Source organism: Puma concolor, chromosome B3 (genome assembly GCF_028749965.1).
Source record: "Puma concolor isolate L17-30 chromosome B3, mPumCon1.1.hap2, whole genome shotgun sequence".
NCBI lineage: Eukaryota > Metazoa > Chordata > Mammalia > Carnivora > Felidae > Puma > Puma concolor.
The window spans coordinates 13,999,578-14,012,033 of NC_141672.1; the positions used below are offsets into that span (position 1 = coordinate 13,999,578).

Below are 12,456 nucleotides of genomic sequence, written 5' to 3' on the forward strand. Positions count from 1 at the left end.
TTCTCTGTTGAGCTTATCCCACTCATTCACTTGGACTTGAAGTAACATCCCCCCAACTATCACATGTCCCAGGGTCAAGAATAAAAGCAATGATTTAATTGCAACTTGCTTTTGCATTAAATAACAGCTTAGAATAAGCATACGGAACTCGGCTTCTGCTGATACACACTGCTGAGTTCCTCTTCGTTCTTTTGTTCCCTGTCCTGGTGACCTGGCTCCTCTCACTGCAGATGACATGGCCAATGGGGGCAGTGTCCCCATATGCAGCCTTCTCAGAAAATATACACTAATGGCTTCTGGGGGATTTCCCAGATGCAAGTGTGCACAGAGTATACAGGGTCTGTAGCGTTCATTTCCCCTGAACGCTCCAGGTGTGTCTGCCTGGTGTGAACAGTGTCACCTCTGACAGCTGCAGACCTCACCTGTCCGTAGGCTGCAGACGCTTGTCCACACTGCACAGCGGTGCTGCGTTATTTCAAGTCATGATTCTGTCTGCTCTCAGCTGGCCTGTGCTGGGCAGAAGTGGATGTTCCCAGCCTGCCTTGGTCCAGTCCAACAGAACCACATCTGTGTTGTTAACCATTCCCTCATAGGAACCAGTGTGCAAATATATTTTTAATAGCTTCCTGATCCTTCATCATCAAAATATGTTTTATTTAACCATTCTCTTACTGTCAAGCAAACATGTCATTTTCAAATTGTTTGCTTTTGTAAAGATTGCTTCAGTGAACATATTGTACATGAACCTTCGTGTCATTCAATATGAAAGGTACACAATAATGATGAAACTGAATGACAAAGCAGACACTGTTTGAGTCTTGGCCATAATCTCCCAACCAAAAGAAAGTTAGAAGTGCCTGCTCTTCTGGAAGCTGAGTTGTTTTAGAGCTGAGTGTGGCCATGACACCACAATTCTCGGTCAGTTTCCCAAAAGACTGCAAGTCGTAAAAGGGATTCTTTGGGAGGAGACCAGCACATAAACGGAGTTCTTAAAAACTTAAGAAGGATGCATGTGTTCCAGAAATGCTCTTCGTAGGTCATCATTGGATACAGGAGTCAGCATATTCCAAGGACTTCCGATGAGAGGCTCACTTTCTTTTCTAATGTATTTTGTTATTTCAGGTGTCTGATTATTTAAATAAGTTTAATTAAATAAAATAAACTGCAGCCCATTTCATCAGACAGGATGACATCAACCTCGAAATGACTGGAAATTTCATCACAGAGTAACCTTAGGATATTTCTGAGGTTTGCTTCCTGCCCCCACGTTGTACCATCCAAATGCATTCTTAATTTCTCCAACAGAGGCGATAGTTTGTTTGCAATCACAATACCACCACTTTGCACATTATCTCATTTGATTCTCGGAACAATACTCTCAAGTACAAACAGCTATTTTTATTATCTCAGTTTATTAGAGGCAAGAAGCTCAGGCTCAATGATATTTAAATGGTTTCTGGTCCATTTCCCAGTTTCCAGGCAGGCCTCTGGCTAAAAATGGCCCCTGTCACCAAAGTATGCAAACCTAGCAGATCAGCTGTTCAAGCACGGGTTCGCTCATGGGGGTTCTGGTCTTAGTCCCCTCCCCCCCGCCCCGCCCTTTGATACCTGAATATAGTATTCATGAGTCCTTCGTATGTGCTGTTGGCTCTGTCATCCAAAAGGAAGAAGATTTTTTTGAGCCCAAATGACTTAAGAGAAGAAAAGGAGAGAGACCAGCTGGTTTAGGATCTAAGAGAGGCAGTGGAGTTGTGAATGTTACAAGAATTAGGAAATGATCACCAGATCCACTCTAGAAAGTGTCTGGCTCAAAGAAGACACACTGCCTGGTTTGTTTAAAACAAGCTTCTGGGATAGGCAGGGGGTAGGGGTGGGGGGGTGGGTGGGGGGGGTCCTGTGATGGCTTTTACTTTTGTTCCCTCTACAAATCTCATTTCAGGTTTTCTATCCCACAAGCAATGTCTACAGGCAGCAAACTAGTTGCCGCAGCTGGCCTACAGTCACAGTTGAACTTGAATTATTTGCCAACCTTTAAAATCATTACTTAATATTACTTAATAATCTGGATTTTGGGAGCACCTGGGTGGCTCAGTTAAGAGTCCAACTCTTGGTTTTGGCTCAGGTCATGATCTCGTGATTTGTGGGATGGACCCCTGCCTCAGGCTCTGTGCTGACAGCATGGAGTCTGCTTGGGATTCTCTGTCTCCCTCTCTCTCTGCCCTCCACCACTCACGTGCACGCTCTCTCTCTCAAAATAAATAAATAACCTTAAAAATAATAATAATTTAGATTTTGATGTTTCTTGAAAAATCACAAGACTGGGCTGTGGTTGGCCAGCATTCCTGCGTGGCAGCAGCTGACGAGTGACTGACTGCCACTTTGAATGAGGTATGTGTATTGCCACCATCATCCCCCCCACGTACCCCCCACGCCCAGTGGCTGCTTCATTTTACCTCTCTGGCCTATGTAAATATTTAAGTCTGAAATTTGTGAAGGAAAGAATATGATCCTAAGGCATATAAGCACTGAATAGTGAACAAATCTATGATATCTGTTGAAAAAGAGGCCCAAATTTCTCACCCTTCTTTATCAGTCCTTAAGCATGTAGTTCCTAGAATGCTATGGTTAGTGGCAGGCACCTCAGCTTTGGAATCAGAGAGTGGGTTTGAGCCTTAGCTCCAGCATTCATGAGCTTTGTGATGTCAGGGGGGAAAATAAAAGTCATGGTTTAGATAGGATGGTTCCCCAAGTGGTATACAAGAATCCAAGGAATGGCAGGGGACCACTCTTTGGGGTACACATGGAGGAGCAGGAGGCTGAGCTTCCTAGCGGAATCTCAGAGAAGGCCAGGATGTGAGAACATCAAATGCCACAGAGGATGTGAGACACAGGGCTGGAGACAAGAGAATTAATTGAAAGTCTGAATATGGAACAATTGGGCCTTCCTATCTCACCCCCTATCCCTAAAGCAAGGTCTCTATCACCCAGGAAAGGTACTATCAGATTCCACTCTTTTTTTTAATGTTTATTTTATTTTTGAGAGAGAGAGAGAGAGAGAGAGAGCGAGAGTGCACGTGTGAGCGGGGGAGGGGGAGGGGCAGAGAGAGAGAGGGAGACACAGAATCTGAAGCAGGCTCCAGGCTCCGAGCTGTCAGCACAGAGCCTGACATGGGGCTTGAACTAATGACCCTGAGATAAAGACCTGAGCTGATATCCAGTTGGACACTTAACTGACTGAGCCACCTAGGGGCCCCCAGATTCCACTCTTAAAAAAAAAAATTCAGTACCTCTGGAGGGAGAAAGTCAGCACATTGTAGGACTGCTGGGCATTTACATGAAGCCTTTACAAGTCCAGGCACACAGAACTAACCAGATTTTTGGAGCTTCACTCTTTTTTTTTTTTAAATTAATTAATTAATTTATTTATTCTGAGAGAGAGAGCAAGTGGAGAGGGACAGACAGAGAGAGGGAGAGAGAGAACTCCAAGTAAGCTCAGGCCCACAGCGTGTGGCCTGATGTGGGGCTTGAACTCAGGAACCTGTGAGATCATGACCTGAGCTGAGATCAAGAGTCAGATGCTTAACCGACTGAGCCACCCAGGCACCCCGATGGAGCTTCATTCTTAATTAAGAATGGACAATGAAGAATCTCCAGACACTTCAGGAAAAGATTTTATAATGAAAGAGAGAAACTAATGGATGCTAGCTGAACCTGCTGTGGCAATCATTTCACGTATATGTAAATCAAACTGTCACACTGTATGCCTTAAACTTATACAGTGATGTACATCAATTATTTCTCAATAAAACTGGGGGGGGGGGATGAAAGTAAATAGGAAAGCACAAGAAGCTTGGAGGAAACAATCAATTATTTTAAGAAGAGAACCCAAATCAAAGCAAACTGAACAAAAAACCTCTGGTTAATATATTCAGAAAGACTCATGAAGCTATTTCGTCCACAAAAGAACAGAATGCTATGACAAAGAAAAAACAAGATGAGCTCTTACAAATTAAAAATATGCCTGTTACAGTTATAAAAGAATCAATAGAAAGTGTGAGAGTTAAATTATGGTACTCTCTGAAAGTAGAACCAAAAGACAGAGATTTTAAAAAGGTAAGGAAAAGGAAAGGAAAATAAATACAGGATGTCCAATATCCAATTAATAGTAGATTGAGAGAAAGAGAGCAAAGACAACCAAGGAGGAGGACAGTACCAAAGAAATACGACAGGGGAATTTTCCAGCACTGAATGCCACACATCTTTAGACAGAAAGGGCCCACTGAGTGGTAAACACAGAGTTTGAAACAAAAATCCACTTAGTCACATAATCTGATTTTAAACATCAAAGTTAAAGGGAACAGTTGGAAAACTTCCAGTATAAAAAAAAGGTCATCTATAAAGGAATGAAAATAAAACAGATTTCTCATGGGCAACCCTGGAGACTAGAAGGCAATAGTGTAACGCCTTCAGTATTCTGTAGGAAAATGATCTTCAATCTATGACGTTGTACTCAAACTATCAGCCTACTGTGGGTGCAGAATAAAGATCTTCTGGGACAAACAGGGCTCAGAAAATTAACCTCTCACACACCATTTCTTCGGAGGATACTTGAAAATATGCTACAGCAAAACAAAAACATAATCTAAGAAGGAAGAAGATATTGATCTTGGAAAATCTAGAATTGACCCAGAAAAGCCATTAAGGGAAATCCCATCATGTGAGCACTGCATGAAGATGGTGGGCCTCGGGGAGGGGGGGTGGGGGCTTAAAAACTCAACAGAATTCCTGATTGGTTGAAGAAGCTGGGGGAAAAAAGAGCAGTAATAAAGAAAAATGCAACAAGATAAAAGAAAGACAAATAGAAAACCCAAGAGGAAAAAACGTTGTACCACAAAAAGAAGAACAATCTTCATAAACATTTTGCCTCTTCAGAAAACAGTATTTATAGAGTCACAACAATGTAAATGCTGTTTAAATGCTATTCATGTTTTATGATAAGTCTGTGGGAGAATTAGTTACCAAGAAGAGAATGCAAATATTCTTATCCTTCAAATTGTATATGGCAGAGATTTGGAAGTAGACATGAAAGAGAAGTGTAGAGATGCTGTTACCTTCATCCTTTTTTCTGAGCAGTCAGGAGATAACTACCCTTAGTTGATGGAATAAGAAATAAAGGTACATTAATGTAACACAGAAAACCTATAGAAAAACAAAGTTATGTACCTATATAAAGAGGAGAGTGGGTGTGGGTGACAATGTGTTCAATCCTCATTTATCATGTAAGGACGAAAATACAGGAGCCATAAAACAATCAATAGTGATAAGAGCAAATTACTTAAAGGTATAGAGATGACACCAGAAGAAATATCAGAAAGAGATAAAAATGATTATTTCTGAGGACCAAGAAAAAGATGAGGTGGGGCAGAGATATTTTCACTATGTTTGTCTCCTCAGCCCCCCACCATGTTGCTTTCCTACCCACTCCCCACCCATTGCCTCTCTCTCTCCTTCGTCTCTAGTTCTCTGGCCCCATCTTGTCTACTTATTCATTTAAAACCTTTGCTTGTTTGTTTGGTTGATTGGTTGGTTGGTTGGTTGGTTGGTTGGTTGGTTGGTTGGTTGGTTTAAAAAGTCAACTAGTACAAAAGGCATAATCTGACTCAAAGTCTCCATGAACATCCCATCCCAAACTAGAGTCTTCCAGCTGTCACATAAAACAGTCCCCATTTTCTCACAGAGTCTGTGGGGGCTTCAGGAAACGTTCTGAGCTCTGCAGATAAAGTAACGAGGATGTGCAACAGGGTGAGGATGGCATGGGCAGGATGATGAGGTTGATGATGATGATTGTGATTCTGTAAGTCTGGCACGGAGCAAAAAATGTCTACTACCTTCTTTAGTTTTGTTAGTTTTTATTCCTGGGTGGCAACTGACTGCAAACTTGAGCAGCTTAACACAACATCCTTTTAGTATTTCACAGTTCTGTAGGTCAGAACTTGCCAGATCAAACAGGTTACCTGCTTAAGGTCTCATAAACTTGAAACTGAGGTGCAGGCCAGGTGGGGTTCCTAGCTGGGGGCTCTGGGAAAGAATCTCCTTCCTATTCACTTAGGGCAGAATTTAGGTCCTTGCAGGAGTAGGGCTGAGGGTCTTGTTTTCTCGTTGGTTTTTGGCAGAGGGTTGCTATAGCTCCTTGTGGCTGCTCTCAGGGCCTTTCCGTATGGTGCCCTCTATTTTAAAGCCAACATTGGGATATCTCTCTTGCATGGAAGTCTTTGCATGCTTCAAATCTCTGTGACTTCTGCTACCAGCTGGAGAAAACTCTCAGCTTTTCAAGTGCTCATATGATTAGGTTGGACTCACACAGATCATCCTAATCTTAAAGTCAACTAATTAGTAACTTTAATGACACCGGTAAAATCCTTTTGCTGTCTAACATGACATAATCCCAGGAGCAACACCCAAGGACAAAGACCACAGGGCCATTTTATTGTTCTACCACACTCCCCAGAAAATAGCTGTTATTTTTATATTTGATGTGTTTTATGATAAAAAATAACATAGAACAGTTCAAAGAGGAAGTTTCAAAAAAATGCACCCTAAATCTCACCAGAAATGACATTTGGAATGATCATCTCAACAGGTCCTTGTGCATAGAACCAGAGCAGCCAGATTGATAGACAACAGCGGGATTTTACTTTGCAAGTTACTTTTTTTTTTGAAAATATTTTATTTTGAAGTAATCTCTACACCCAATGCAGGGCTCAAACCCACAACCCTGAGATCAAGAGTTGCATGCTCCACCAACTGAGCCAGCCAGGCACCCCTGCAGATTACTTTTAAGTAAAATGATTAAAATTAATCTAGGGGCACCTGGCTGGCTCAGTCGGTTAAGCATCCACCTTCAGCTCAGGTCATGATCTCCTGGTTTGTGGGTTCAAGCCCCGCATTGGGCTCTGTGCTGACAGCTCAGAGCCTGGAGCCTGCTTCAGATTCTCCCCCTCTCTCTGCCCACATCCGCCGCTCATGCACTCTCTCTCTCTCTCAAAAATGAATAAACATTAAAAAATATAAAAAAAATAATCTAACAGAAAGAGAAATGGAAGTAAAATAAAAGCTGTTGAACTTGAATTAAATGTTTCGATACCACAAAAATTCTTACAATATCCCCTTTAAAGATAAGAAAAACTGAATATAAAAATCATCAAGAAGTTAGAATCCTGCTTGCCTAAAAAAGCTTCAGTCCATGCATTTTCTTAGAGTGATTATTTCCCTGCCATTCAAGATGAGTACATGTACATCCTTCTGGTCCTTCTGCTGCGACTTTCCCCTCATTTTTGTTAGGTATGTAATTACTTCTATAGCGTTTACATTTTGTTCTTCAACAATAAATTCCATGGCTGTTTCGTCTTAATTCTGTATTTAAAATGTTCAAAACTGATCTTCAGTATTTTTAAAAAATCCTTGGGGCGCCTGGGTGGCGCAGTCGGTTAAGCGTCCGACTTCAGCCAGGTCACGATCTCACGGTCCGTGAGTTCGAGCCCCGCGTCAGGCTCACGTCAGGATCTGGGCTGATGGCTCAGAGCCTGGAGCCTGTTTCTGTCTCCCTCTCTCTCTGCCCCTCCCCCGTTCATGCTCTGTCTCTCTCTGTCCCAAAAATAAATAAACGTTGAAAAAAAAAATTAAAAAAAAATCCTTAATTCTTCTCTTGATTTACTTGGGTTCATCCAAAAGCTGACTGGATTTCAGTATAAAAGACTTTTTTCAAGAATGTGGAAACCCTGAGTCTCATGTTCGAGAAAGACTGGGAATAGCCTTTATGCTTAATGGACAACTTGGCAGAATATAAAATTTATGAATCATACCATCATGCTCCTAACGTTTGTAGACCTTGTTTTATTGTCATTTAGTATTAGGTGCGGCTTTTGCTTATTTTTATCTGCTATATTTTATTATTGATGACTCTGAACAAATTTTACCTTGACAGTGTGTGCTTTCTACCTGCTGACTCAATCTTCATTCCAATTAACTTCCTTCTGTTGTTCTGTTTGTTCTGGGCATTTCTTCAGGCATGCCAATTACTCATATACTGGATCTCCATTGCTTTTTTTCCATAACTATCACATTTTATAATTTTTAATGTTGTTTTCCATATTGTTCCATTATGTTTTTACTGGTGTCCATTCTATTTTTGGCTGATTCTGTTTTTAATATATTTTTTAATGTTTATTTATTTATTTTGAGAGAGAGAGCAAGCAGGGGAGGGACAGATAGAGAGGGAGAGAAAAAATCCCAAGCAGGCCCCGCACCATCAGCACAGAGCCTGATGTGGGGATCGAACTCATGAAACGTGAGATCATGACCTGAGTCAAAGTCAGATGCTTAACCGACTAGGCCCCCCAGGCCCCCCAATTTTTGGCTGGTTCTAAAGTTGCTTTCCTCTCTTTCCTTTTTTGAGCTTTGCCACTTGGTTTCATTGTCTATTATTGCTATATAATTCTTTATTTGTACCCCTGAACGTCCTCTTTGAGATTTTTTCCTGTAATTTTGTAATTTTTATAATATTATTTTGTAATTTTTTCCAGTGAGATAGGGCATTCTTTGTTAAAGAATAACATGGGAGGGGTGGAAGAAGAAGGTTGAGGCACTTGGCAGCTTTCTTTGGTGTGTTTCCAAATCTGTCAATTTCTTCTCTATGAGAGAATGTCTCTTAGATTCTCAGGTTTGGGCACTGAGGGGGTTACTGAGGTCTCCAGCAAGCCTCTTTTGGGATCAAGCTCTCTGGATTACAATCTAGCAGTCACCTCTCCATCCCTTACTCTCTCATCTCCGGGAGACTCCCTTGGCATGGAGGCCAGGTCACAGAAAAAAATGAGCATCCACCTGACTTCTCCTTGGCATTGGCCCTCCCTGCTATCATCCTTGTTCTTTGCAAGAACACTATTTCTCCTGTGAGGTCCTTGGATCTCGTTACTCAAGTCTAAATTTCAGTTATTCGGACGCCACTTCTACAATTTTTGCTTCATCTGAATATCACCTCTATTATAATCAATGTTCTTCTTTGAATCAATTCCCAATTATTACTTATTTAAAGAGGAGGCATATCACTATCAGAAATGAAAAGCCAGTATAATTTGTGATAAATAGGAAGTAACTATTAAGGCAAATGCTGAAACAGAACAATGATAGTATGTTGTACCTAGACACAGTTGTCTGCTGGAAGCTGAGTCTGAGGGCTGCATATTCCTGGTTAGAAAGAGGCATCATTACAAATTAGAAATAAGTTGAAGACCATTGGCCCCAAGCCAAGACTTTCTTCCTGATGTAATCACAAGTGGAAGAGAACTCAAAATAGCGTTTTCATTATGTTATTCGATATAATCAAATGACTGTCCGTGCACCACCTAAACTTATTTCCTGTTCCCCAAGTAATACAAGGCCACCTTGCCTTTGAGAAACCCCACTCTCATTCAAGGATCAATGATTTGGTCCCTTGGGACTGTGACACTAACATCTAAGAAAAGGTGTTTCCTGCTCAAGGCTGGAGACAGTGTATATTGGCTCTCAGCATTTTAACAATTTCAGTGCAGATTTTACAGTATTTGGCAGGCAAACTTCATGGTTTGTGGTTTGAGGTTTTGAGAGTTTCCTTGTTTCATTAAAAACGGGGCTTTTTCTGTGTTTTTGCTTTGTTTTGTTTTTTGTTGCTTCCAGCAGATTTGGTGTGTGTGTGGGGGGTCTGGGGAGGTCGGAGGTAGAAATATCTTTACTATCTTTCACTGGATCTGCATGTGATGTGCATGCCTCTCTCCCACTGTGCACTAGTTGGCACAGTTCCACGCTGCCAGAGCTCAGACCAGATACTCCAACTCAGCCCAGCACTCCACATCTGCCACACTCAAGGATTTCTAAGCTTGTAGGTACTTATCTGGGATACCAGAAGGGAGAGTGTGAAATTGCCTTGATGCTTCCGTCCCCTTACAGAACTTCCTTCCCGTTTTGTGGACTCAAGGTGTGTGTGCCTTCCCAACACCCTTTTTGAGAACAGTGGCCATATGTCAGCTTTAGCAGTGGATAGGTGTCTTCAGAGAGTATGAACCTTACACCCCCTAACTGTTGGTCTCTGTATCCTGCAGTGACTCCCTTAAATTTGCTGCATCTATATCACACAGAGGAGGTTCTGACCAGGTGAAAGATGTTGACAACGTCACTTTTGACTTTTCGAAAGAAGTTCTTTCTTCTCTGAGTGTTTACCTGAGTGTTTTGATAGAGTCAGTTAGAGGGGGTCAAGATGTGGTAAGCCTCTGGTGTTCTCTAAATCTTATAAATCCAAAGGTGAGGAGCTTCCCTCTCATACTGCAGGAAAAATGAGATCATTAAGCCCTAATGGCTCACACCAAATGAGGTCCCCCTCCACTTTGCTTCCACCCTTCCACTCATGCTAAGGATAAGTGAAGCCACAGCATGGTCCATAGACACAGGCCCGCAAGATAAAGGGGTGGTGTGCACAACTTTGGGTGCCCTCATTCTGGCACCAGAAGCCAGCAAGCCTTGTGAAAGGCAGTTTCTAAGGGGAACAAACATATTTTCAAGCTTTTTCTCTATTACTCTTCTGGGCCTTAGCAGAACCATGACACCTTCCCTTTCCCAGACAGACTTGCCCTGGCTACTTGCTCATCTCTCAAGGCCAGAAGGAACAGGGATATTTTGCTTAATTCCAGCAGCTACATCCAGCCCATCAACCATTGTCTCACATGCCTTCAACAACTTCCTCCGTGGATTTTAAGCCATCTTCTCACATCACTGTCTCGTTAATTAAGCCCCTCCCACACTTTTTTTTGGTGTTTTCAGCCCCTGATTTATAGTTTTCCTTTCTACCATACCTAGCATCATTATCGCCTATGAGAAGTTGTTGTTGTTTCAAAATTCCAGCATGTCCTTATTTATCTTCCTCTACTCTAATGGTTGTACATTACAAAACTGGTTCTACCTCACAATCCCTTGGGGACCTTTAAAAAACATCCCAAGGTTCAAGCCCCATTCTAGGTGCCAGCGATACTGAGATGGATGCCCAAGAGATCCCCAAGCCCACAAGCTAATCCATGCCTGCTTCCAGTCCCTCCTCCCTCTGTCCAGCCACAATGAAGGACTAGGTTTCACAATGAAGGACCTCCTACTCAAAGGCAAACCTCTCAGTGAGCTCAGGTTCCCAGCCTCACTCACTTTTTCAGAGATTCTCTTCATTGGTTCTCCTACCTCTGCCCCATCCACCTATCTCATGACCATTCAAACATGTTCCAGTATTTCTTATCTTAAAAGACAGTCAAATAGAAAATTACCATTAGACTATCACAGTCATAACTGTAATAGGCAAGACCCACCAATGGATGCTAAAATTAGTGGGCGAAAGTTTAAGGAGAAACCAGGTATTTGCATAGTCTACAAGTACCTCACACATTCTCCCGATACTTATTAATTACAATAGAAAAAATAACACCGTTAGAGTAGAGAGATCTGGCAAGTGCCACCTGAACCAAGTGTTCAAGGTTAACACCAAAAGTAATAAGAATATAAACTTCTTGTACCTCTGATATGGAGAATTGACAAAGAGCACATCACGTCTGTGTTACTCTTGCCAAAAGATGCATAACTTCAATTGAATCATAATAAAACATCAGACAAACCCAAGTTGAAGGGCATTCTTCAAAATACTTGACCAGTGCTTTTGAAAAGAGTTGAGGTCGTTAAAGTCAAGGGAAAACTAAGAAACTGCTGCAGACTGGAGGAAACTAAGGAGCCAGGACAACTACATATAATGTAGGATCCTGAATTGGATACTGGCACAGAGAAAGGACATGGTTGTGTTCCAATAAAACTTTATTTATGGACATTGAAATTTATATTTCACATAATTTTTATGTGTCATGGTATACTCTTCTTTTTTAACCATTAAAAAAAATTAAATCATTTTTATGGAAAAAGTGGTGAAATCTGTAGAGTCTGTAATTTAGTAATGTTGTACCAATGTTAATTTCTCAGTGTTAATGATTGAACTATGGTATGTAACATATTAACATTAGAGGAAGCTGAGTGAAGGGTATGTGGAAACTCTGCACTGTTTTTGCAACTCTTTTGCAATTTAAGAATTTTTTGAAAATAAAAAGTAAAAAACAAAACAAGAAAACCTCCCTGGGTCCCTCCAGCTAGGGCTTTCTCTTCTCTATTTTCCTTCAGGGTCAAACTCCTTGAAAAATATGTCCACACATGCTGTTTCTACCCCTTCACCTCCCATTTGCTCTACCAAAACCACTCTGGATATTGTCACCAATGGCACCCAAGTTGACAAATTCATGGGATCTTTCCAGACCTCATCTTATATGACCTCTTAGGGCATGTGACTCAGCTGACCGTTCCCTCCTTCTCGAAACACTTTGGCTTCCAAGAAGCTATGGGTTTTCC

General features: G+C 41.5%; 1 long non-coding RNA gene across 2 annotated transcripts in view; it reads right to left on the reverse strand.

Moving 5' to 3' along the window:
* The window catches only part of LOC147579760 (uncharacterized), a 34,041-nt gene that overhangs the window by 17,382 nt on the left and 4,203 nt on the right, over window positions 1-12,456 (reverse strand). The window lies entirely within an intron of this gene.